General features: G+C 44.1%; 1 protein-coding gene and 1 long non-coding RNA gene across 9 annotated transcripts in view; both read left to right on the top strand.

Moving 5' to 3' along the window:
• Positions 1–21,075, top strand: part of EXOC4 (exocyst complex component 4) — a 380,649-nt gene that overhangs the window by 104,286 nt on the left and 255,288 nt on the right. The gene's annotated exons all lie outside the window — the stretch shown is intronic.
• The window catches only part of LOC308188751, a 70,561-nt gene continuing 49,491 nt past the window's right edge, over positions 6–21,075 (top strand). The window contains exons 1-2 of the long non-coding RNA XR_013945727.1: positions 6–7,731; positions 18,301–18,963. This is a non-coding gene — a long non-coding RNA (uncharacterized lncRNA). The remainder of the gene's footprint in view (positions 7,732–18,300; positions 18,964–21,075) is intronic.

Below are 21,075 nucleotides of genomic sequence, written 5' to 3'. Positions count from 1 at the left end.
TTTTTAAACAGCTCCTTTCTTTTTCAGGGTTCAGAACTCATTGCTGTTGGGCACAGCCAGATTTCTTGAAAGAGCAGCCCCTTATCGATAGAAGGCAGATCTCGAGGCAGCGTTTGTCACGAGCAGGAGGCTGTGAGCGTTTTTCAAGAGAAGAGGGTGCGAAAGAGCTCCGCAGACTTTCAGCTGCCGAGCTGGCGTGGGATTGGAAAGAACAAAGCTGAAGAGCTGACAAAGGAGGAAAGGACAAAATATAAGAATTAGCGTGGATAGGGCCAAGATGATACTGCCCTTTATGGATGAATCGGAAGAGCTGGGACGTGACGCAATAGGTGACAAAAAGTCAATGTGGGGAGTCAATAGGGACAATAGATGAGATGACTTTGCTAAGAAATCTTTGCTGTTTAACCATCAAGAAAAGTTTCCCTTTGAACTTTATGTTAAAAATGTACTATCCTCTCTTTCTATTATAAGCTGCTGTTCCCTTTTAGGTAGCTCATTAATCTTTCTGAATCCCAGACCACAGCAAGATCTGCATTTTGATTTTTTTTTCCCCCTTTTAAAGAGAAATACAATTTAATTGTTCAATCAGGTTACTGGAAGGCAGGCATGTGACACTCTCTCTTCTGTGAATGCCACACAGTTTCTCTTCCTGACAGCCTTATCCACAGGGATGATTTTTCAGTGGCAGCAGGGGGAGGGTGGCTTGTTAGGAAATCTTTCTTCCTGAAAAGGTCTTCAAAGAAACATATGCATTAAAAAAAAAAAAAAAGAACTTATAAAAGTTTGGCTCTTGCCAACTTTTTGAAATAAGAATTTAATTTAAATAGCCTTAAAATGTGTGAAGATCAGAGTGATGCTTTGTCATTAACCTCTCTCGTTTGGACTGAAATAGTACAGTGCATAAGGCAGACGTTATCCCTCAGTGGGAGAAAGGGACCGGCTGTAAGTGATTTAGAGATGGAAGGATTCATTCTTGCGTCTTATTCCACTGAAATCAGAGGAGGAAGACGTAGGCCATGTCTTTTTCGCTTTAAGTCGGACACAGAAGTCGTTTGCCAATTGTCATTAAGAAGAAGAAATCAGAAGCAAGTACGTAACTGAAATATCTCCTTCTAGACTAACAGAAATGCGGTGCCTCGGGATGTTTGCAGAAGTACAATGTCAGAGGTGGTTTCTTCTGTACAAAACCCAAACCCCAAAATGATTGTCTCTTTTTTCTCTCTCTCTTTTTTTTTTTTCCAAGAGTACGTCTTGGCCGAGTGCTGGCTGGGGAATTTACATTTTCCTTCTTAGAGCCCTTCTGCCATTTGTCAGATACGATGTTCTTTTTATAGACAGTCTGAAATAATGGAGGTGTATTTAAAAAGCAGATCAGTTTATTCCATGAGCAGCTGTATGACTGCAGCCTGGTTCATCGTAGATGTGTCGTGTTCTCCCTTAACACTTCTCTTTCATTAGCCACACTTCTCACCGTGTCTCTCCATCACATTCATCCCCCTTGCTTCCTTCCTGGCACCCCTCAGCGCCTGCTTGTGTCCCCGAAGCACCCGCTAAGCAAAAAGCAACCTGTGCCACGGCTGGACCAAGCAAAGTACATCCCGACCAAGCAGCTCTGCACCTTGGAAACAAGTGTGCTGGTAGGTCCAGCAGCATGGAGAGCTAACAAGTGCCTGCTGATGCTTTTCCTTCTGTGGAGGCACGCGTTTATCCCACCTTTGTCTGCACGGCTGTCTGTTTCCATGAGACCTCTGAGAATTTACTGCTTTTAGGATTTATGCCTCTGTCACCTTCGGCTGAAATTGGCTCTCCAGCTCAGTTGTTGTGAGGATGGGACAGCCAGTTGGACAGAGAGAAGATCAGATAACTCTTATTTTTCTAGGAAACCAGGCTAAAACATTGCAGTATTTCATTGCAGAGGTGGTTGCTTGTCACTGGCTAGTGGAATGAATCCCATGCATGCCCCTTATTTCATTCCACTGCTGCCTTCAATTGCCAACAGATCCTTGGGAACGGAAGAAAAATGTGGCTTCTCCCCACAGAAGGGGGTCAGGGACTGCAAGAGGGATGGAGAGGGTAGGAGATTGTCCCTGGGGCTGCACAGTAAGGCAGGAGGCAGTCTGCAGGGACCTTGTTGTTTTTTTTTTCCATTAAATTGGATGTGATCGGTATCAGGAAAACATGGCTTCAAGAGAGAATCAAGAGGCAAAACCACTACTATTTTAGGTAGTGTTCAGGCATGTCTGGGTTTCTGAATTAGTAATTTGGTAATAGTGTTAGTGTCATTGTACCAAGCACGGTACACATGCTATGTGCGTTGTACATGCCTGGAAGGATTAGTTTGCACGTGATGGAGCAGCCTTCACCAGCACAGCTGCACTGCGCAAGGATCGTGAAGTCTGCCTTCCAGTGGTTTACCTGGCTAAATTTTTGGTAGCTGTGGCTGGAGTAAAGATGTACTTCTTATACTTTAAAAAACTGGGGGTAAGTTGCCTTTGCTTTCATTTTCTGAAGTTCCTTAAATTTTAGTTGGCTCTTGATAGATGTTTGGACCTTGGATGAACGGTTCAGCCGTAATGATTGGCATCCATAGCAAATAAAGAAAAAATAAAAAGAAAAATTAAAAAAGCAAGGAAACCAAAGAAGCCATAACTGAAAAGGGAAAGCTCAGTGGATGATAACCTTCATTTCAGCAGGTGCCTAACCCGAGTTAGCCATTTTCTTACTCGCAGGTGTGCGGCGTGCAGAAGCCCTGGGGCGGGAGAGCTCCGGAGCACGCGGTGTCTCACCGTGCTGCTCGCTGCTGGCCGGTAATTTCAGGCGCGGTGTTACTTCATCAAAGGTGGCGTTGGTTAGAGGATCCTTCTCAACACATCAGGTATTGTTTCAGAGTCTCGTGGCCATGGGGAATTAATGCAGGTGCGTACTCACGGTGACTCTGGCCTCAGCTTAGTTTATCAGCAGAAATGGTGAAAGACGTTTTTATACACTGCGAAAATCTGAAGAGCCTGGAGGGTGCTGATCAGCATGGAAAACAGCAGCCAGCTTCTGTTATCTGTGCGAGCGCAGGCCCTGGTAGTTCATAGTGGGGTCAGCTTTGCTCGTGTCGTACAGCTGGGCCGGTTTTAAGAATGAAATGTGAAGTGCTCCCGAGCAGCCGCTGTTCCCGTGGATGTTAATGGTCTCCACAGCTGCTCGGCACCTCTTAAAATTTGGGCTTCTGATTTCTTTCCCCCAAGAAGCTCGGAGCAATTCAACGTTATCAAACCTCTCCGTGCCTTTGTGAAGCAGGATTTTATTTAGGGTGTAGCCGTGCAAGCTGCGGTATGAGACGAGTCATCCCGGGAAGGACGATGGAAGCAGAACTGGTCAGGATTCCAGAGTCACCTTCCGGTCTTCACCTTTCAGCCTTCTGTTCAGTCGTGCTGGTTGAAGTCTGAATACATTAAGGCTGTATATGTTAATATAAGGATGGTTTAGGCACACTTGACACAGCCACGTGTCGATTGAGGTGGCTCTGCAGCCCTGGGACTGCTGCTGTGCCAGCTCTGCGTGGCGGTGGGAGCTCCTGCACAGCACCCCGGGAGAAATCGCTGCCTACGAGTACTTTGTGCTGTGTAAGAGCATTGGGAATATTCTTGTATTGTCACTGCGCCTTTGGGGTTTTTCTTTTCTTTTTTTTTTTTATCTTAGAAATTGTGTCGTCTCTGCTCCTACTACGTGGGTGTCCTGCAGGTTTTCATAAGTGTGCGCTCTTATTGCCACCGGAAGGCAGGGCAGTGCTTGTTGTACAAGGCAGGCGGAAAAAAGTTACGTGGCATCACAGAGGAAGTGTTTAATAGAGCGAAGAATGAAATTCATGCCCCAAAGCAGTGCTTCCCCAACTACTGGGCACATTTTGCGTGCTGAGCTGAAACAGCAAAATTCTGTATTGCTTTATGAAGTTATTTAAGCAGTTTCTGTCCAGAAGATCCCCGTGATGCAGTACCCTTCCTTCTTCTCCTTCAAAATTTTGGTTAGTTCCACTTGCTTCACTTTTCACAAGTTTCGGTGGGATCCTGCTAGAAGTTTGGACCTTGGATGAATGGTTCGGGCATGACCAGCAGCGCTGAAAATTACCTGCGCTGTGCAAGCTGTGAATCTCAGGTGTGCTCCAAAAGACTCAGTAGGAGGGCTACAAGAATAAAAGGCAAGTCACATCCAGCTCGGACCAAGGTTGGCAAATTGAGCTGTGAAACAAAGGCCTCTTGCAATGAGGCTACAGATACCAGATGTATTTATTTTTTAACTTTATTTCGTACAAGAACCTCCAAGAAATTCTTGTTGGCCAGGTGAAAAATAAAACTGGAAAGAGCCGAACATCACCGATGATACAAATTGAAGACTGGGGATGGGTTGCTCACCAGTATGCTGTTTAACTATTCTCGCTCTAAGATGGAAAATTTCTTACCAGAAGGTTTTAAGTAATTAAGGAAATCAAAGAGAAACTCTGCTAATTAAGATTTTGACGCCAAGAAATAGCGGCGGAGGCAAATGGTATCTGATCTGACAAGGGCACAATGTAAGGCCAGGTCCGGGGAAAATGCAGTTATTTGTAGGTGCCTTGTTCCATTTGAATTCACCGAAGGGCTGCCGGAGGGAGCCAGCCGTGTTTGCCGATGACAAAAACGAATCTTGACACTTTGGATAATGAAAATTTGGTTCAGCACCTTTTAGAGACGGGTATGATAATACGCTGTCAGTCGGAGGCAACGGGGAGAGGGGGGGGGGAAGCAATGTAATTCTTGTCTGGTTAGAGGAGATGCCGCGACAAGCGGGCAGTCCCGGTTAAAAATGCCCCGTTAGGAAGAGGGATAACCCATTGAAGAATCGGAAAGTTGGTTGGACGAAGGGAGGGGGAAACGATTTGATGTTAGGAACCTTCTGTCACGCAGCTGCTTTGGTCTCCCCGCGGTGTGGAGGATCACAGTTTGCTTTGAGCTTGGGGGGGAGGAGAGGGGAGAGAATGGCTTTTTTTGTGGTTTGACAGTATTAATGCAATCATCTCGTTCAGACCTTGTAAGCCCACTTATTATTTCCTCTGCGTGTGTTTTTTCTAGTTTAGCGGATTAGCTGCACTGTCTCTTCAAAGGCTATCCAATCAAGAAGGGGTTATTAAAACTGGGGCGCTTTATGACTGAGAATTAATTAGAGCAGCATTTTCATGCAAAACATCCAATTTTTTGATTAGCAATGGAGCAGGGCCGCAATTAACACTCTAGGAAGCTTAAATTTCCAGCATTTTGATTCTCAGGAAATGAGATTATCAAACTGGGGTCAGGCACTTGACAGCAAAAGGGGGATTATGTGTAAGAAAATAATTTGTTTCTTGATTTTGCCTCTGAGATTGTTATTAAAGCTACGGTGAATTCAGAGGGAGGCGAAGAGTGGGAGGAGGAGATACCTAAAAATGGGAGCCGGAGAAACCCTTTGCCTTGTTAGCGTCCTCCTCGCTGTGCCAAGAGCTGCCTCGTCCTGGTGTTAGGGAGAGCACGCTCTGCGTTGGATTTAAAGCAACAGGTTTGCATTGCTTTGCGGAGGCTTGTTGCCTTTCCTAATCGATGTGTGTTGAGGGTTCTGCAGTGGTTTTTAAATATTCAAAATATTTGTATCCCGGGGAAGGAGGCGGTCCTGTTGTTTTAATAGACGGGCTGCTTTGTCTCCATTCCTTTAAGCAAATACATGGCATGAACACTTTTTAAACTGGTTTTTGATCCATTCCCAGTGTCTGAGGACGTATACCACTGCTTATTAAAGGCTGAGCTCTGCCAGACTTCAGGGTAGGTGGAACAAGAAGCGGGGCATCTCTGTCCCTTCCGGAGAACACGGAGGGTTTGGGGGTTCCATCTCCCACTGAATTGTTCTCACTTCTCAGGGCAGTGCAGGGTGCTGAGTGTCAGCCCTGGGCTGTGAAATCAGGCTGTGTAGGAGACTTGGAGCAGGCTAAGGCAGTACGAGTCATTTCACAGAGTCACAGAATCATTAAGGTTGGAAGAGCCCTCCAAGATCACCTAGTCCAACCACCCCCCTACCACCCATGTCACCCACTAAACCATGTCCCCAAGCACCACGTCCAACCTTTCCTTGAACACCCCCAGGGACGGTGACTTCACCACCTCCCTGGGCAACCCGTCCCAACGCCTGACTGCTCTTTCAGAGAGGAAATGTCTCCTCTGATAGCTGATCAATATTTGCTGGGTGTTGGGGGACTGCCAGTTTGCATCTCCGTAGGAGAGCGGGTAGTCAGCTGTCTGTCCGCCTGCTTTTGCTTCTTAAAATGACCATACAGTTCAATGGCTTTTTAAAATGTTATTTGCTGAATTATTTTTGAGCAAAATTGTTTGTGAAAACAACTATTATGAAGTTGATTGTTGCTAGCAGCTGCATTAGCCACATTCTTCGACCTAGGTCCTACCTAGCAATGCCCACAGCTATTGCAGCCTTTACTGCAGCAGCCACGTTATTGAGGATGCTCAGTCCTAGCTTGCACCACCAACTGATGTTCAGAGGTTGAGCCTTATACAAGTACAGCAGTGCATAACATTGTGCTTTGCTCCGTGAAGCAGCATGGCAAGCACTCTCCAATCTCCGCCTTCAGCATTTGCCTTTGGGTCCCTGCCTGGGACTCCCAAATAAGTTCTCATTCTCAGCTTCAAGATCTTCTTGCTTTAGGCTATGCCTCCATACGGTGCTCACTTCAAAGCCAAAAGACCTCCAGTAACTCTACCATGTAGATTTCCAGATGCCACATTGTCCTTTTTTAATATAAAAAAACAAAATACCAGGGCATCAAGGTGTTGTGCCAGTAGACGAGCTTGTCAAATAAAGACTGAAAATCAAAGACGAGGCTATCATTTATGAGTTTCGTTAAGAGCTTTAATTTTCCACTCTCTGCATCAATTGCTAGTGCTCGGCTTCTCTCCCCTCTCGATATGAGGAAGGACACAGAAAAAAGCACTCATTTTATAAAGATTAAATAATCCCATAGATGGATGCTTCAGTCTTACTGGTATTGCTGGGAGGCTGCTGTGTCCAGATCTGCTTTGTGTTTTGTTGTTACAGTTCTGGGCAGAGAGACTTTCAGGTTTTCTGGGACTCTTTCTGTCTCAGCATCCCTTGTTTGGAAAGCAAACATTGATTTTCAAGGTACTTTGTTTCAGCTTCTTTTCAGCTTTGAGTTTTGGATTACTGAAGAATTTGGGGGCTTTGTGGTGAATTTACAAAGACGCTGTAGAATTATCGGGTATTACGCAGATTAAAGCAGAATAGGTAGGAAATGTTTATGTCTGTGAACTGTAATATCCTGTTTTGTATCAATTCTAGGAGGTTTTCCATGAGGACTAGGCTTTTGGAGGCATTGAGCCATCTCAGCTTGATGCAGTGAGATGCGCTGCAAGCCTTGATATCCATTAAAATCAGTCCCTGTGTTTTCGTATGATTAGTTTCTAATTGGATGTAACTTCATCAAAGTGAACTTGTATCGGTGTATCGGTGAGTATCTGCTCTCCTTTCCCCTCTGTCAGCTAAAGAACAGCTTTCTGGGCTGCTCTGTGCCGGGCAGCGAGCCGTGCTATGTCCGTGCGTAAAATGTGTCCCGGGCTGGAACAGATGAATCACGCTTTGCTTTTCTGAAGGACACTGGAAACATTTCATCAGTACAGCCAGCAATAAAACAGCCACGATGCAGCCGAACAGGTACTCTTCTTACTGTGATCTAAAATAATACGTTCCTCCTTTCTCTCCGTATGAGAGCTTCATACTCTCCTGGAATTTGTGCCTTTGCGTCAAGTTCAGTAGTAAACCATTTATTTAAAACCGCTCTGTCTTGCTGCTTAGGATCAGGATTCTCTCGGTTTGGTCTGAGGAGGTCTGGTTTCTGATAATCCACTCTGCTTTGAAGAGTGTTCATTGCGGCACTGGTGGAAGTTGGCTGCAACAACCTGAAAGGATGAAAAAGGTTCTGTAGGTTAAGTGGATGCTACTGCCATTGTCTCTTCGAAAAATTTAATCGTCTGAAGCCAAAACCCTATTTTTGAGCTCTGGCTTTCCTTAGGACATTATTTCTTGCAAAGTCATTTCCTTGACTAGTTTAAGGAATATTTTTATGCTGCTCCCTTGTGGTTTTTGTTTGTTTGTTTGACACCAGGACACTCCAGTGTACCTTTGGTACCCCAGGGTTAGATTCCTACACTCATCTCCTATTATTGTTAATGATAATAGTGTACATCCCTTTGAATCAGAGTACGGCAGAGTATGTAGAGTTAGGCTACACATGGTGAAAAATAAATTGTATAAGATGAAAAATAAATTGTCCAGCGGGAATGTGGATCAGCTGAGTACAATTAGCTGGCCTGGAATTTGGGTTGGCCAATGTGAGCCCCAGTAATCCTGTTCTTCTGGGACCTTTAATGACCAGGTTAGCCCAAACTGTCACTTGTATCCTTCAGGATGTTGTATATTTTTGGAAGAGATTTGTACACTATCCAAGTGTGCTTTCTAGAACGCTAGCTTTATTTTGAAATCTCTGTGCTAGCATTGTATATATCTTTTTTGTTTGTTTGTTTAATCTGGCCTGGTTTGTTTAATCTTTAATAGGGTAGAGTTCTAAGATGCTCAGAGGCGTTTTTGTTTTGTGTTGAAATCTTGCTAACATCGGCGTTTTTCAGTAATTTCTTAAATCTTTTTGTATTGAATTTTGTACAGATCCTTTTTTTTTGTGAATCAAATTCTTGTTTACTTGTCTGTGATTTGTGAAACCTCTTTTTCACCAACTTAATTTGCAAGATAATAAATACAATGCTGAAACACTGCTTTTATTTTTCTCGCCTGATAGAGTAGCTAATCTTAATAATAATAAAAAAGCCAGTTATCTGTCAAGTCCGAGCTGCCATCTTGCCTTTTCTGCTAACTTCATACCCTCCAAGCTGAGACATCTCAAGAAAGCAGCGAGGTAGCACAGGGTATGGCAAATTCCAACACATACCTTGAGGGTGAGTGTGGAGGCAGGAGCTGTTACTCTTGCCTCGTCTCGTACTTGTTCAGTGGGTGAAAGGTGTTTAATCTCTGGCCCTGTCATTCTAATGCCTCTAATCTGTATTTGACGTCCCTACAAATGTGAAACCATTGTTTTTCAAGTAGCAGAAAAAATGCACCAGGGACAGCTTTATTAGCATTTGGATTTTCTCCTTCGGCTTTGACTGATGGATATATACATTTTTTTACACCGAAGAGTTTTTTATCTTGATAATGTTGAAATGAAACTTTACAGTGACAAAGTAGTGGGCAGCTTTAGAAAGCCCCGCTTTCAAGTAGGGTTAAAACCATTTAGGTGAGCATGAATTAACATTTCCCTTGTCTTGTAAAGGTCACCCTTTAATTGAGATTCACCACGCTCAGTCCAAAGCCTAGGATCCAGGAGACCTCTTCGCAAAGAAGGCACAAATTGGCAGCATAATCTCATCAGAGGCTTAGGTTATATGGTAATAAATCATTCAATTCGAAGCTAAAGAAGCTGCCACGGAGCATAAAACACGCCAGATGCTTGAAAGACTTTCGTGGCTTAGAGTTTGAATAACAGTTGGAGGATCTGTAGATGTCTTGAGATCCTTCTTAATAAGGAAGAACTGTTGGGAAGAAACTGATTCTTACCTAATTAGAGGATTAAAATGTTACAGACTTGCTTTTATGTTAGCTGCTATTCATTCTGTCCAACATATGAATTTAAGGTGTGGCATTTCTATCCTATACATCTCTTTGCATGCTATTTCAGAAATTATCATAAAAAGTTGCAATATTTTTCATATATATACAATATGTCCTGCTTTTTCTAGGGAGATAAATGTGAGTTGAGTAGGGGATTCCCTTCTACAGAATAAAAGAGGTGGCATTAATCAATAAGGTGATGTGATTTAGGGCTCTGAGGATACAGAGGCTAACAGTTTCTGAAGGGTTGTTGGGACTAAGTGTATAAATTGTTGTTGATTTTTTTTCCGAATATTACATGTACAGTATTAGAATATTTTATTAACAGAAGATAGAAATATTTTTCAGGCAGGCAGGGAGAGTATCATAGGAGAAGGTTTTTCATCCAGTAATAATGTGAGTAAACGGATAGTCAGAAGGCTATTTTTATCAAGATTGGTGAAAGAGAATGCTCTTGAGAAGCACCACAGCTTTGAAGCCTCATGCCAGTAGGGTAAGTCTCTAATTTTGTGGCTTTTTGTTGCTGTTTGTGAAGCCCGAATGGAATCGTCCGTTCAGGAGTGTGTGGCCGCCTCCATCTCTCACTGTAAGGTTTGGGATAGCAGGACGACTGCCTCTCGTACACATTACGGTGCAGAGACCTGGCACTGAGAACACATTTAGAAATGTCCCTGCTCTGCTGTTGGCTGACTGAAATCTGGCCTCTTGTACCCTCCCCAGTTCACTTCTCGGTGGTTTTTTGTTTGGTTTTGGTTTTCATAGCAGCTCAGCAGATCAAGGTTGGTATCACCTGGAAGGACCTGGGCAAGGAACCAAGTACAAATGCAGATTGTACTGGTTTGGAAACAGAGTTGAAAAATTGTTTTCTGTCTTCTCTGTTGTGACCGTGTTCTTTCAAGTCACTGAGAGACGAGGTGGTGGCATTTCTGGGGTACAGCAGAGGAGCCTCGTCATTTTGACTCTGTTACAAGGGCCGCCACATGAGGAGACGGTAGAAGGACATGATGTGCATGTTAGGTGCGTCTTTAACAGGAGCTTATTTTGGTGGTTAATCTAATTTAATTTGGCCTCAAAGGTCTAAAATTGGTTGCATTAATGGAAAAATGATTGAATCACGAACTGACTGCTGAGAAAACTGTCTTCTTCTCAGACTGTACCCAACCATCTCTGGCCAGATAAGTGTAGTGAGATGTGCACAGGCTCCGCGAGCGGTGTTTGTGGTCAGCTGTGCCGGCTCTTTCTTTGGGACATATCCTGGGCAAGGTCATGATCTTATAAAAAAAGGTAAAGGGGGGTCCCAGGCCTCAATGGCTATTTTTGGACCCTGTTAATTTGCTAGTAGCTTTGCCTGTCCTTTTACTGAAGCTGGAGATAAACTGAGCTTGCAAGATGCTTCCCTAATGAGGTAGTTGAAGCAGGAGGCAAGGTGCAGTTTGCTCCTGAGGGATGGACCCCGTGGTACGGAGCCGTGTGGGAGCAGTTCTTGAAGAGCTGCTGTCTGTGGGCAGCCCCCGCAGGATCAGTTCAGGAGGGACCCCACGTGGAGCAGGGGCAGAGAGGGTCCGTGAAGGAGAAGCAGGGATGAAGCGTCAGGGATTGACCACAGCCCCCAGTCCCCGTTCCCCTGTGCTGCTCGGAGGGAGGAGGTGGAAGAGGGTGGATGGGGGAAGCTGTTTTTAGTTTGCTTTTGGTTTCTCACTGTTCTAGCTGCTAGCGTTAGGCAATAAATTACATTAATATCCCTGTGCCGAGTTTGTTTTCCCCATGATGATAATTGTTGAGTGATCTCCCTGTCCTTATCTCAACCTGTCAGCCCTTTTTTCCCACGTTGTATTTTCTCCCCCTTTTTCTTTTAGGAGGGGGAGTGAGAGAGCGGTTGTGGTGGTGTTCAGCTGCCCAGTTGGGTAAAACCAAGAGAAAGGGTAAACCCCTGTTTCCTGATGGTAATTAATCTCGTCTTCAGTGGGCTCACAGTTTCAGCGATACCGTGATCAGAATCGGATCAGTTGTCTTCACTGGGGATAGGAGTGTGCTCGTGAAGCTTGCTTCTCAAGACGTCGCTGTTTGAATGGACACCGAACTATTATGCCACATCTGTCTCTAATTTCATTTAAAAAAAAAGGGATGAGAGGGTAACCAAGCTTCACACTCAAAATGGAGTTTGCAGTTTCTCCCATTTACATCCACATTGGGGTCTGAATTTAAATTCCTGCTCTGAATGTAGATTTCCCAAATTGTCACACATCTATTACAGGTCTCTTGAGCCACGCAGTCTCCCCAAATGCGGAGTTATTGTTGAAACCAGATTTTTGTCAGTGTTTTCTCCGTATAAAACTTTTGCAGCTGCTTGAGGGAGGTTGTTCCAAGTTTGCTGGAGGAACGCAGACTGATTCTTTTTCCTCTAACTAGTGGGTACAGCAAATACTCTGAAGATCTCATTAGTGTTTTCAAATTTCATTGTAATTACTTAATAGTATAATAGCAAAGACTTGATGCTCAGTAGCTGGATTCTTTTACATAATATCAAAAATATTCTAAGTGATTGGGGGCTTAGAGTGCATCTGTGCTCCTCTTTGGGAATTTTAATTGCACTGATCATGTGGCTGTGTTTGACTTAATTGTCATCAGTAGTTATTGGATGAGATCCCTTGCATGAGCGCTGCATTCACTGCACCTCAATGGCATCTCGAAATGTGTGAACAAATGTAACAAATGGCACTTTCTTTGTCTGCTTAATGAATATGTAAGTGATTTCAAATGGCCTCTTCCCTAGACTCTAACTGTGTATTTCTTTATAATAGGAGATATGTTGATATTCTGTGGAAAAGCTGTAATTCCAGTAATAATTGGTTTATAGTGCACTTAGTGCTTTCCCCTCCGCAAGGTAAGATGCCAATTTGGCCTGACCCCAGGTTAAGTAAGGGAGCAGCACGTGACCAGTGAGTGGTTACGGGATATCATGATGTGCGGGGTCAGTAGCCACCCATGGGGAATAGTGCCTTTTTAGCTGCTGCTGAAGTATTAGAATTCGATTATAATTAAAAAAAAAAAAAAAGTTATTCACGCTATAAATAGGTGAGCTCTAAAGTCTGTAAGAGTTACGGGACCACAGTGTAAATAGTTTTGTGGCGGGTGTAACCAAAAGGGCATCGCTACATTTTAAAGATAATTACTATTCAAAAATGTAAATGTGCCTTTTTTTTTTTTTAATGTGTGTTCAGTTATTTCAGCTCGGGAGGACCAGGCAGTTTCTCGGTGACGTTGCAGAATCCTAAAATAGAGAAGTATTCGAGTAAAACTTACATTTGTGAAATCCACGCAATATGGGACACGGGGCAGAGCTCAATGAGGAATTTTACAGCCGGGAAAATGAGTATGTAGATTGGGTTAGGAAAGGCAGCACTCAGTTGTGTATTGAAATGTCCGAGCCAAGAGATGCGCTGTGTCCCTGCATCACCCGGGTGTCCCTTCGTTGGGATCACGGTCCTGTGAACAGAGTAAATCTTGTGGTGGTTTTACTCGGGTGGGCGGCCGAGCTCCACCACAACCGCTCTCTCACTCCCCCTCCTCAGAGAGGAACGGGGAGAAAATACGATGAGAAGGGCTCAAGGGTTGAGATAAGGACGGGAAGATCGCGCAGTAATTATTGCGATGGGCAAAACAGACTCAGCATAGGGAGGTAGTAAGATTTATTGCCTATTACTAACAAGCTAGAGAAGCGAGAAACAAAGGAAAGAAACCAAAAGCACCTTCCCCCCCATCCACCCTCTTCCAGCTCCTCCCCCCGAGCGGCGCGGGGGAACGGGGGAATGGGGGTTGTGGGCAGCCTGTAGCGCTTCTTCTCCACCACTCCTTCTCGGTCACTCTCGTCCCCTGTGCTGTGGGGTCCCTCCCACGGGATGCAGGCCTTGCTGAACTGATCCGGCGTGGGCTGCCCACAGGCAGCAGCTCGTCAAGAACTGCTCCAGATACGGGTCCGTACCACGGGGTCCATCCCTCAGGAGCAAACTGCTCCAACCTGGATCCCCCAGGGGCAGCAGCTCCTGCCAGGTCACCTGCTCCTGCGTGGTCCCCTCTCCACTGGCTACAGGTCCGGCCCGAAATCTGCTCCGGCAGGGGTCTTCCACAGGCCGCAGTCTCCATCGGTGCAGGTCCACCTGCTCCACTGTGGTCTCCTCCACAGGCTGCAGCGTGGAACCCTGCTCCGCTGTGGTACTCCATGGGCTGCAGGGAGACAGCCTGCTTCGCCATGGTCCTCACCACAGGCCGCAGGGGACTTATGCTCCGGCGCCTGGAGCACCTCTCCCCCTTCTTCTTCACTGACCTTGGAGCCTGCAAAGCTGTTCCTCACTCCTCTCACTCTCCCAGCTGCTGTGTGGCACAGCACTTTGTTTTCCCCCCGTCTTAAATATGCCCCCACAGAGGCGCAAAACAACATCACTTACTGGCTCAGCTCTGGTCAGCAGTGGGGCCCTGACCAAACATGGGGCAGCTTCTAGATCCTTCTCACAGAAGCCACCCCTATGGCCCCCTGCTACCAAAACCTTGCCACGGAAACCCACTACAATCTGGATGTAGCATCTGCCAAAAGCACCTCGTCCGAAACGTCTTCCAGAGCGCTCTAGGTGGGCTTAACCAGCACTTATAATGGAGCGTGTCTTGAGCAACCTAATAAGGAATCTCCATATTGCATATGAAATTGTGCCTGAAGCTTGGTTTTCACGCCTGTGTTCTTAATATTAAAAAACCTAGAGCAGGATTTGGGGAGGATCAGGGTTCATATGCAAAAGGAGAATTTCCTAATTGTGAGATTTATTGGTATTGAGAGGAGGGGAGCCGAGAGAGGAAGAATCGCCGACATCTAAATTAGCTTGCAAGGTACAGCTACTGCACAGTGCATAGGAAGCAACCTCCTGTTGCCAGAACAACGAGCTGTATCACTTCATGTGCTGTTTCTTCCTCTTTTTTTTGGTCTTTTGAATTAGTTTGTAGGTGGAGCGTTGTGGTACAGAAAGCAAAAATTAAATAATTCACCAACAGCGATGCCGTGCGTTATTCTCCTCTCTGACTTCATCGACCATTAGATACTCCTAAATGCCACCCTCACCTCAGGATCTGGGTAACCAATGTACTTCTTGCAACCTTTTGCTTTCTAATTAGTTCCCTGGAAGGGAAGTGCTTAGGACTCTATTAATGCTAATAGCTGGCGCGTGTGTATGTTAAGAGGGGACGGTGTATCACAAGATACGTTTCCACATACATATCTGACACTTCCAGTGGTGTTAATATAGGTCTGTTATCCCTAATTGATGAGCTTGGTGCTGTGTTGGGTATTCCATGTATCCGGGGGGGAAAAAAAACTCAACAAAAGACTTTTCCTTCCTCTGTCAGCTTACTTGATAACTGAAGGAAGTCAAACGTTTATTCAGAGGCGCGATAAGGAGGTGCACCGCGTCTGAATCCCCAGCTGCATTGCCCTTCCAAACACACATCAGGCTATAATTCTTCGTTTCAATAGACCAGTTTAGTATTATTATGTGAACCATACCAGATCGAGCACTTATCTCTCCTGTTATATTGCGTTTGTAATTATACAGTGCCTCCTCATACCGGTATATTCTCTTAGAGCCTGTTTGGAATACAGAACAGCGTATTAAAGATAAAAACCAAGGATGTTTTCGCCGACATTATTTATAGCTCTTTTTTTCCACTTGTTGTTTTAGGAGCCGACTTCATTATTAAAGTTTATATAATTGCTTTTAGGGATTATCTTGATTTGTGTTATAGTTAAATGCTCTGTATTCTTTCGTATTAACGATCCTGTTACTTGATCCCTTTTTGGAGCCTGCATTTTTCATCCAGAGATAATGACTGGTTCGTGCATTTGTGTGTCTGAACCGTTCAGCTTCAGACCAAGGGTGCTTTGTGTTCCTGCTGGCACGTGGAGTTTGGGGCCGGGCGGACCTGAGATACTGGTACTGTGCCATCTGTGCACCTTAATTTCACCTGGTATCCTGCAGGTAAGAATAATTTGTCTAGCTAAAAGCTTTATTTTTAAGGCCATTTTTTGTAACCAGAGAATCCAATTTAGGAATTTAACAAAAAATCGCCCACTGTAGCTTGGCCTTCACCTTTGTATGACAAAAAGCGCTTACCCTATTACAGGTGCTGCAGCTACAAAGAAAAAATGGGAGAATAAATGTTATTTTCTCTTGTTGAGCGGGGATAGGGACCTGAAATGCAGAGAATAAATCTGCCTGAGGTAGGAGACAAAATGCAGCGTCTCTTGTCTGGGAGCTAAAAGAGCAGAGACCCCATTCCCAGTCAAAAGGTGCTACAGAAAGCAAACGGAGGAGTGCCACATCTCTGAGTCCTGTTCTTCCCTGCTGCTGCTTTTACTTTGGAAACCTACAGTCCTTGCACAGAAACCTTGGTGTTACGTTGAAAAAATGATATTCAGTACCCTGGATGTCTAGGGCACAGTGCAGAGTAGGTAATATCTGCTGTCCTATATGCCTGCAGCACAGTTGGTGATTGACCAAGCCTGGCTTCTCTCCTACACATTTCCACTGAGCTGTGCTCCCCTTGCAGTACCTCTGAGACCTGTGCTATTTGCATGATGTGCTGCCTTTTACACAAGTGTATCTATTTCAGTCCCTTTTGATATAGTAATGGTTACCTGCATTAATGCTAACGCTTTGTAATTTCGTGATTGGAAGAGTGCAGAAAGCACTGCTTTTATGTGGTCCTGAGAAGCCTAGGAAATGGGAAGAGAACTGCTATTTATTTTATATTTCACGCAGAGGCATGATTATCTGACACATTTAAAAAAATAAAAAAATGAAAATCACAGGGGTGAAGTCGCTGTCGACAACTGCTTTGAGCTGGTAAAGTCTCAGGCTTGCATGGAGGTGCAAAATGCACGTGGTCAGCTGGGCACACGTCTGGTTACGCCGTGCTGTAGTGAGAGGCAGAAGGGCTGTGTGGCTTTGTGCTCTCGTGGCCGTACCTCAGAGGCGTGCTGCAATAAATGTAAGGGTTTTAACTCAGCCCTCCCAAGCGCTTGCTTGTTAGCAGCACCCAGATCTGCACTGAGATCTGCAGAGCTGTCTGCTCGTGATGCCCGTAGGTAACACCAAACAGAGGCAGTTAGTAACTTCGGCAGACTTGGTCTGCCTACTGAATAACCAGCTTTCAGTTCTTGACAGAGGACCAGGTGAAAGAAGTGATCAATTCATAGACAAAACATGTGGCATCTTATGTATACAGTCTGAGTACAATCTTGGTGTGATTTTAGAAATTTTAGGTTACCCTGGTGCAGACATGGTAGAGTCCTCTGACTCTAAGTAGAGGAGCAGAGTGTAATGCTGGAAAGACCATAATTATCCACCTTGATTTGTTAAAAATTGAGATTAGTTAGAGGTATTCTGAGAGCACTGCAAATCCTGTAATAAAAGACCAGAGGAAATAGAAGTTGGAGATTTTAGCTGAAACTATATTTTAGATCTTTGCATTCCCTGACGTATACTATAATATCATGGTCCCTGTGACCTTCTAATTTATCTTAAAGTTTAGTTAAGTCTAATTTCAGCAGGAGACACTTGATTTCTTGCCTTTTCATCACTAGGAAATCATACCAGGCTTTCTTTGCTAGCTGGTTTAGTATCATGAAGCTCGCCTCTGATGTCTAGACAGAGCCAGTCTTTAGGTAAAAACCTTGACTGATTGTGGGGATGCTTCCTGTTTCTAATGTTGACTCTGTATTTAATAAACCTAGGAAATCACGTATTATTAAGTCACAAAAGTAGCATATGAATGAATTTCCATCCTCACCCACAAGAGTAAATGAAATCCACATCAGTCCCATCTGGTTTCATTTTTTTGACTGCTCTGATACGTTGTTGGAAATGTTCTGAGCACAGCGATGTTGGTTTTAAGTGTTGGATGATGCACCTACCAGTTGTTTCTTGGATTGTAGGAAATCAGGTGTCTGTTGGGAGTACAGCAATACAAACTGTATTCACAGTACAGGAGATGGTTCGTTTAATCCCTTTTGTTTCTTTCATTCAGTCCTTTTTCCTTTACTGGGTGTCGAAGCTTCCAAGTTAGTCTAAAACAAGCATAAACCATGTCTTATGCACTGAGAAGAGTCATTAAAGCAAAGTAATGCCATACAATTGAATTAAATGTAGGGAAAGAAGATTAAAACCTCTTTCCCTCCATTTTAATAGGAAGTTGATGCAAATGGCAGCGGATAAGCAAATTATAATACATTCTGATGAAAAAGTGGCAAGCTGGAATGATAGGTTTGATTGTCTATATAGGAAGTTAATGACGCAGCTCTGAAGCGGAGTGAGGGGATGGATGTGGTGGATGTAATACCAGTGAAATTAAGCAGGTTAATTCCAGGCCTTGATGCAAGACTCCATTACTCTGCAGCCTGAGTGCAGATTATTACAGTTATCTAATGTATTTAACTCACTTAATGCTTTCTGGTCGTGCATATGCCAAAAAAACAAAGGATGGAAGTATTTTGACTTGGTGTTTTTCCTTTCTTCTCAGAAACATGAGAATTGTTTATCGGAAAATAACCATAAATGGTGCATTCGGTGTCCAGTCACTGGTGTTCCCAGAGAGCACAGCAGGGATTTGACCTGAAAGATCTACCGGGAAAAACATCCTGGGCTTGACTTCCAAACTGTTTTCCGATATGGTCTGCCTTATTACGTTTGGTACTAAGGTTTTTGTTTGTTTGCTTTTGTTTTCCTTTTTAATTTTTTTCTAACTAGCAGTATGTTGGAGGAATGTCTGTAATACTTCATAATACAAAGTAAGTGGAGGGACATCTGTTTTGCCTCGTACGTTTTAGCCCTCCCTGCACACCCTCCGTGGTTAATGCCAGCCGGATAACCTCCAGTCTTCTGCATCCCGGTAAGCGACAGCGAGCAAGAGTAAGGCTGGTTTGACCCTGGGTGAGCCTTCAGTTAGTTGCTGGCATAACTTATTCAGCTGCAGGCTCTGGTATTGACGCTGAAGCTAGGCTATAATTTTCTAGGATGGCACGTGACTCGGTACAAGCAGAACTTCTTATAATTTGTCATCCCAGTGGCACTTGGGAAGCAAGCAGGAGCTGTGCTGTTAACCAACCCGCTGGAAGCCCGGTGTTTTCTGCTACGCTGTCGGTGACACGGGCACAGCATCATTGCTTTTGGCAGACTTGCCCAGGTAAAACAGATTGGGAGTTAACAGGGGATCGTGTTGGTGTTCAGAAGGAATAGAAATAGTCTCATTTTCTCTTAGTTACACCGGTTCAGCGTGGCTAAGTGACAAAACCAGTGATGGTACGTCTGTGTTCTTAGGCAATGTCAGCAGCAATCTGAATTTAGCAGAGAATTCGACTGCTAAAGCTTTGCCAGGTTTTGTGTAAGTACTTCTCGGTGTAGACTTCGATATTGAAAATACCTTTCACATTTCAGGTAGCATCAGTCATACTACAGGGGGCAACAGGGGGGATGGTTGGACAAGATGATCTTGGAGGTCTTTTCCAACCTGTATGATTCTATGGCAGCGTATCAGAAAACAAACAGTTTCTCTGGAGACTTGAATAACTGAGTAGTCATCTCATTGTCTGTTTTTCTTAGTTTATTTGGGAGGTTTGCAGGACTAAATCCCAGCCCATTTTACGTTTTAAAAGACACTTCTGTTTCTAACCTTAAGTAGTCTTAACGTTAACCTTCTACTTAGCTGCTTATTAATTTTAACCATTTTCAATTTATTGCAGCTCACTAGATTCTCACTCATCTCCTTTATTTCCTCACTTGTGTCACTAGCAAGACCCATTTAAGAATGTTCTTCAGAGCATCCTTTTGGCGGTTCCAGCTATCCAAAATGTAAGAAAATAGTGCTCGCCAACGCTGCTTGTAATTTCTTCATTTTCTGAATACTAGGACAGACATTTCATTCATTAATTTATCAGTGCTCTTTCTTTTATGATGTGGCTTCTCTTGCTGTGAACAAAAATAGAGTAAGTGGATCTAGATGCAGTATTTTTAGTGACTGGAAGGCCACTGGTTCGAGAGCGACTGAGCTTCGGAAGCAGACTTGGGCTTCACCTAAATGAAACTGCACTCTTTGTATACTGAAATTATAGCGTGCGATAAAAACATAACGAGCACCGAATGCGGGCAGAAAACACTAATTCTGCAAAGCAGTAAAAGCAGTACTGGAGCCGCGAGCTCCCATTGTCACCGCTTAGCCCCGGCTAGCTCCGTGGCTGGGCGGCTCGTACCGCCGCTGGCTTTCGGAGAGCAGCCAGGAAAGTTGGTCTCTTGAGGCTGATCAGCACAACAGATGGACAGACACGGGAGGAATATAAAGCAACGCAACAGACAGCATGTTGAGAGAAAAGGGAAATGTCTTCAAAGAACATCACGCATTAGGACAAAATGCAACTTTCCTTTAATAGTTAGGCTGCCACAGATATTTTCTGTCACCTTTTTTTTCTTCCTTATTTGATCAGCCAGTCCCCGGTTGAGAACTCCTTTTCGAGGCTTTGAAAATCATCGTTTGGAGAAAGCGAACGCATACTGAAAGTTTGGATGCATGCTTTTTGTCTTCTTTATTTTTTTCCTAAGTAGAACTTGACTTTCAAAGTCACTTAACTGACCTATTTTACTTTCCTTCCACTTCTCGGTATATCAGAAATGTCACAAAACATGCCATGATGTTTGTGTTCAGGTCGGGCTGAGCCCTTGGTTGCTGGAGGGATGAATGGAAAATAGCTTTCCTCCAGTTGTGGTGCCTGATCTTTTAAGAAATACATGTGCAGTCTCCGAATTTCACTGAACAAATTCACCGAGTGATAAAGTACAAGTAGAGTTGAATAATTTTCACCTGCATTTCTCATGTATATGTGTTAATTACATAAGGACTGGAAGGGAAACAGGGTGTACTTTCCTAAGATACTGGAAAAAAGGGTATTCCTGAGGAATATACAGAGTTTTTGAGTTATTTGAAAGATGTGTGATGCTGATGAAACTATTGCTCCCCAACAACATGGGAACATTGGCTTAGAGCAAAGCTCTGTAATTCTGTCTCTGGCAGAAATACCTTCCAGTCTTTTACGAAACTTTCAGCATCTTCAGATCTTCGAGGTCTCTACATCTCTGGTACATTTTTTTTTGAGGGCACAAAAGTCATTCTGGAATGGGAGTTATTCATTTGGGAGTGTAGTGATAGGACAAAGAGGAATGGCTTTAAACTAAAAGAGGGTAGGTTTAGATTAGATATAAGGAAGAAATTCTTTACTCGGAGGGCGGTGAGGCCCAGGCCCAGGCT

The sequence above is a fragment of the Anser brachyrhynchus genome, assembly GCF_964034855.1.
Source record: "Anser brachyrhynchus genome assembly, chromosome: 1".
Classification (NCBI taxonomy): domain Eukaryota; kingdom Metazoa; phylum Chordata; class Aves; order Anseriformes; family Anatidae; genus Anser; species Anser brachyrhynchus.
The sequence above is the reverse complement of the archived record's forward strand: the minus strand, read 5'-3'. Positions and strand labels throughout refer to the sequence as shown.